Here is a 6,266-nt window from a genome sequence, read left to right on the forward strand (position 1 = left end):
AGTTACTGTATCTGTCTGAATAGGTGAGTGCATATGCAAAAGCAAAGTCACTCTGCAAAGGAGTTAAACACAATTAATACTGAAAAGCATAAATGTTTTGATGGAAGGGGAGGAGCAGCGGCTTGAAAGATTCTCTTAAAAGGTTGTCAAAGTTACAAGGAATACTGCACCTGTAGGTGAGTGGCTTGGACACTTTCTGTTGATAATTGGTACCAGGATGTTTTCTTCTGGGATAACAAAATTTGCATTTTAATTAAATCCTGTTGTATTTATCAACATTAGAGCGTATAACATCATAATGGTATCATTCAAGGTATCAATTAGAAACCTCAAAATATTGTACAAGAGATGCATTTATGCCACCACTTTTTTTAAAAAAACATACTTGAGGATATAAGAAGCCGCCTCAACCTATGTAGTCCTATGTGTTTACTTAATTGGGCTGAAAAACAACATTTCAATGTGATCAAGACATTTCGGATTTCTTACTTAGCTGTCCAAGAACTTGATTCTGATCTCACACTGGCTTTACACTGATGTAACTGCATAGTTTTCATGGAAGTTATTTTTGATTTATTCCACTGTTACAACAGAATCAGACCCCTAGACCTCTGAAAGAAATCTCCCTATTGACATCAGTGCAGTTTTGCTTAAGTAAAGAATGCAGGATCAAGCATATGCTTTTGGGAAACAAATTGAAGAATTTCAAACTACTTCTTGTATTGGGCACGTTGCGACTATCCTATAAGAGATGAGACTACATCATCAGCTGGTGTAAATAGGTGCAGCTCCATTGATTTACACCAGCTGGTGACCTAGATCATGGTATTTGTATCATTTGGTATCTCCTCAAACAAACTCTGTTGGCTGTTGCTATGTTAAATTGTACAGATGTTAAAGTTGGAATGCTAGTATTAAAAAGAACAAGCTTAGAAACTACAAAGCAAGGCAGGTAACATGCTTTATTGGCCAAGGAGAAGAGATTTGTTTTCCATTACGCTACTGGCAAACAGAGGGAAGCAACATTCCAGATCACCATAAAATTGTAATCCGCAAGTACACCTCTACCCCAATATAATGTGGTAAAGCAGTGCTCTGGGGGGGGGGGGGGAGCTGCGCACTCCGGCGGATCAAAGCAAGTTCAATATAACACAGTTTCACCTAAAAGGCAGTAAAATTTTTTTGGCTCCCGAGGACAGCGTTATATCGGGGTAGAGATGTATTTGGATAGTTTAGGTTGTAAAATAGTTGCTGCTCTACCCTCACATAGTTATTTTTTAATTCAAATGCTTTGAGTGATAAATCAGTAACAATTTTTTAAACCTTGGTTTGTCTTCAAGTGTCCAGCTATGCCAGGCCATCTGTCTTATTCAATAATATATTAAAAATTTGCAGTTTGCTAACGCCAGAGTTTTGCTTAAACCCCTTTAACTTCCCTGGAGTGAGCTATGGGAGAGAGGCTAACTTCTCCTCCCCAGCTGCTCAGGCAGGGAATTGGGGAAAAGTTTTGATGGTTAGTGAGTAAATAACAAGATTGATTTACTATTAACTATCCATTATATTTTAATCAGGAATTCCCCTCTCATCATTGGGGGGGATGTAGAGAAGATGATGTCCAGTTAGATCAGTGTTTCTCAAATGCGGCCACCATTGCCGCATGCGGCCACCACGGGCTTTTTCTGCGGCCACGACAGCCTCCTGGGCGGTGATGGGGGGAGAGGGGAGCAAGAGGTAGGACACAACGCTGCAGGAGCAAGATGAGTTCTTGACCTACATTGGAGGGACAAGGGGGTTTGGGCAGCAGGCTCCAGCGGCAGGACTTCAGGAACCTGGCCATAAGGCCCAGGCTCCAAACGCAGGGCGTCAGCCTCTGGCCCCTGGTTCCAGCTGCATGGCAGCAGGTGCTAGCTCCCGGCTCGTCCCGGGCTCCAGCCATAGGCGCCAATTCTCAGCCCTAACGGCACTGCAGTGGGCTCCAACTGTGGGGCTTTGGGTGCCAACCCGTGGCTCTGGCCGCAGGGTAGCAGGTGATGACGCCTGGCTCCAGTCACAGAGCTTCAGTTGACCTCTAGCCCCCAGTTCCGGCCGTGCGGTGGCGGGCACCGGCACCGGGCTCCAGCCACACAGCCCTAGCCCCTGGTGCTGATCCCCTGACCCAGCTACATGACAGCAGGTGCTGACCCACAGCTATGTTCCCGGCTCCGGTTACATGGTGGTGGGAGCTGGCCCTGGGTGCCAACCCCTGGCCCTGGCTGCGTAGCAGTGGGCACTGACTCCTGACTCCAGCCACACACTCCTGGGCTCCAGCTCCAGGCTCTAGCCGTGCGGTGGCAGGCATTAGCCCTGGGTGCTGACCCACAGCTCTGGCTGCGGGCTCTGATCCTTAGCTCCAGGCACGCAGTTTCTGTCCCCAGACCCTGGCTCTGACCACGCAACAGTGGGGCTCATCACCTACTCCCATCGCCCCCGCCCCCCAAAGCCCTGATTCCATACCCCCTCCCCATTCAGGGTTTAATGGGTCCTGGGGCTTGCTGAGAAAAGTGATATTAACAAACATGCAAGTATCACTTTTCACAGCAGACTTACTAGCTATCTGTGAAAAGTGATACTTGTACGTTTGTCAATATAACTTATCACTTTTCATAGCCTCCCAGGTAACTACTAAGTATGCTGTGATATTGAGATACAAAATTTCAAAGCAAGCCGCAGGACCCATTAAGCCCTGGATTGGGTGGGCCGAAGAGGGAGGCAGCATTATTTTTGTTGTTCAATCTGTCAAAAACCCTACACATATACATTACAATGATTTGGATGTGAATCTGTGCATACTTGTTTTTCCTAATGTTAATTAAGTATTTTAGGGAAAAAGTGTCAGTGCGGCTACCAGGGAGAGTTTGTGGCTGCACTCTGAAGCCACCAAAAATTTTGTTGCGAGAACCCCTGAGTTGGTTTAAATCATACCAAATGTTTTATATGTTTCTAATAAGATTGAAAAATATCTTTACAATATAAATATTTCCTCTTTCTTGTTGAATCAGGAGTGTCTAGTGCAGCAGTCCCTAAGCATAAAATATCTTCTTGCATATCTGTCTGTAGGGAGTCTCTCATCTCTGGCAGAACAAACACATTAAATGTGCACCTTAATTTTCATCAGAAAGTCTCCAGATTTATTTTTGCAAACGGTCCAGAAGACACACAGAAAAGGGGGGGGGGAAGTACAGCTTTCTGGGGAGCATCTTACTAAATTCACAATAGTGTAGATATTAAACAGGAGATGCAATCACATACATATTTAGCAATTCACACCTTCAAAGTGTTGTTCAAATGTTGTTATACTGCCACTACTCTTGTAAGGGAGGTGTTATCCCCATTTTACAGGAGGGGGACATTGAGGCAAAGGTCACACAGCAAATTGGTAGCACATATAGTTCACCTGACCACTCTGGCTAGCATGTCAAACTTAAGTCAAGTTATGCTTTAGTATCAAAAGCCATAGAAGTTGAAGAAGAAGAATTGTAGAATACATCTACATATCAACATGCAGAATACACTGATGTCTGTGTGCGCATAAATTCCCAGTGTTTTGTTTGATGTAGCCTCTTGTTTGGTGTAACACTTTTACATCATAACCAGACTAAGTTTCATTTATTGTTTTAGCATGGTGGCTGATGTTATGGAAACCTCCCTGAGCAAAGCTTTCTGTAACAAAGAGGGAGAATAGCTTAAGACCACTTGAAGTAAACAAGGAACTTTGATATACCAATCTAATTAACATGAAAGGTGCTCAAATGCTTCAGTGATGGAAGAAAATACAAAACCCTAAAATAGATAATTTTCATGTGGCTGTTCCGAGTGACCACTAACTACAAGGGAAATTAAGAAAACATCTTCATTGTTAATATCTTGCTGTCTCACCATTATTTTGTGATAGGCCTACCCTTCTTAAGTAGATGACTGACACTAGACTTACCAATATAAACAGCCTCTCCAAACTGAAGTAGTGTAACAATCTGTGATACCGTTACTCATGTTAAATAATGCACTGGTTTCAATGGCACTACTCATAGCATAAGATGCATTACAATTTGACCCTTAGTGAATTTAATGAATTGGGCTATTTTATTTCATTTCTTGTTGCTCGTCACAACAGAGTATAACATTTACTCTCTCAGAACAAAAGTCATCCCTGTAATTTCTGCACCACTTATGTCCCTCTTACACTTCTCAGTGCTTAAGTGGATTTTAAGTAGGATATAGGTCTTGTGCAGATTCCCTGTACAGCAGTGAATTTCACCCTTAATAATTTAGCATTTGTTGCATATCGTTTACAGTGAAGGGCTCTATAGGATGATACCCAGGCATCTATCTCCCACTGAAGAGAAACAACTGCTGTGTTCTACCCCAGAAGTATAGGTACAATAATAACTGTATCTAACTGAAAGTTTAGGCAATCAGAAAGTGTTATCACTTGTAATATGACCAGGATACCAGAGTTGACAGATACATTGGTAGCAAAAAATCCAAAATCTTAAAATAAATAAATAAATAAATAAATCACCCACAAGTCGTTTTTAATCTAATGTGAAAGATAGCGTATCTCCCAAAGGACTGTGTTTGGGGCATTAGTTCAGTAGTGACTTAGAAGGAAGAATATCACTTCCTGCAGTAGCTGAAGTCTCCCATTCAAGTACTGATCCAGCCCAGTGATGCTTAGCTTGTGAAAACTGAAAGGGTCAGAGAACAAAGTGGTACCACCATAAAATTAGATACTTTAAACGCAGTATGCCGATTTTAAACTTGGTGAGCGATGGCCATTGTATTATGTGGAAAACTTTGAGCAAGAATCCAAAAACAAAGCCTAACATTTTAGTTGTCTGAGTTGTGGTGAGTCATTAAATATACAAAGAATAAAATTATGCAAGTTCATCTTCATTTAAAAAGTACACTTGAGTTTTGGAAGTTCTATTAGACCACTGAAGAGTTGCCCCTGTAGCAGATACCTAAGGGTGTAATCCAGTGTCCATTGGAACTCATTAATTTCATTACGCACTAGCTCAGCCTATAGGTGTGGTATATCTGGTACACAGACCCTGAACAAAATGATACTCTTTTATCCCAAGAGAGTGTTATTCAAATTAACATATGGATCATTCCATTTGTCCTCCACAAATAGTTAGCTTCTACTTTTTGTTTGCAAAGAAAACTCAAAAACAGTGTTTTATAAGGGGTAGTGCACCAGCCTGAAGAGACTATTGTTAGGCAGTTCTCCTGCCTTGTAGTTGGAAACAAACATGTTTCTGTGAACTCTAAAAAAGGGTGGTTTGCTTATTGCTGGTTAACGTATCAATATATAGAGTGCATAAGTGGCAGTACAGATTTAAATTACGCTGTTATAATGGAGACAGGAAATATTTTCTCAGCTAACACAAAATAAAACTTGGATATTTTACAAATATTATAGTATATTCTAAACATGTTTCCAGTGGAAGAAGCAATAAAATCTAAAGTAAAATGCTTGATAACCTGTAGCGATGCTACAGTGTTCTTCTCTTTCTGGACAATACGGAGTGTTTCTCACATCTGAAATCTGTATTTATCTACAGGAAAAGACTCTGCCCAGATGTCTATCATGGCTGTGTATGATCTTACTATGAAATACTGTACAACTAGCACACCTATACATATTCCTGAATGGAGGGGAAATGTGCATACAAAACCTCAGTACAAACAAAGAATAGCTGGTTCTCATTCCCTTTTCTAATTAAATATCCTGTTTTTAAAATCAAAACTAAATGACATTAAAAGTAACATACTTTTTGTTACTAATTTTATACTAGGTCTGCAGTATTAAGGAGCAAAAACTAAATATATTATGATCCAGTACAGCTTATATATAATTATTATTTTTTTTTTTTAGGCCCAAACTGCTTTGCAGAAACCACTGTCATTCCAGCTGGCCGAGAGGTGAAGACTGATGAATGCACTATATGTCACTGTACTTACGAAGAAGGCACTTGGAGAATTGAACGACAAGCTATGTGCACTAGACATGAATGCAAACAAATCTAGGGAATCTACAAATAAAAGTACTATGATGTTTTTATAAAATACTTCACTGCGGTGAAAACCCTAGATAAGCCTGGGAAAGATTATTCATTGTAATAAGAATATTTTTGGTGAGGAGAAAAGATCATCATACTGGTATTTTGTTTTTCATAGTTATGTAATACTGCAAGACAAAGAAATCCATATATTTAAAAAAAGTT

This window comes from Terrapene carolina, unplaced genomic scaffold (genome assembly GCF_002925995.2).
Source record: "Terrapene carolina triunguis isolate 2854851 unplaced genomic scaffold, T_m_triunguis-2.0 Scaffold180, whole genome shotgun sequence".
NCBI lineage: Eukaryota > Metazoa > Chordata > Testudines > Emydidae > Terrapene > Terrapene triunguis.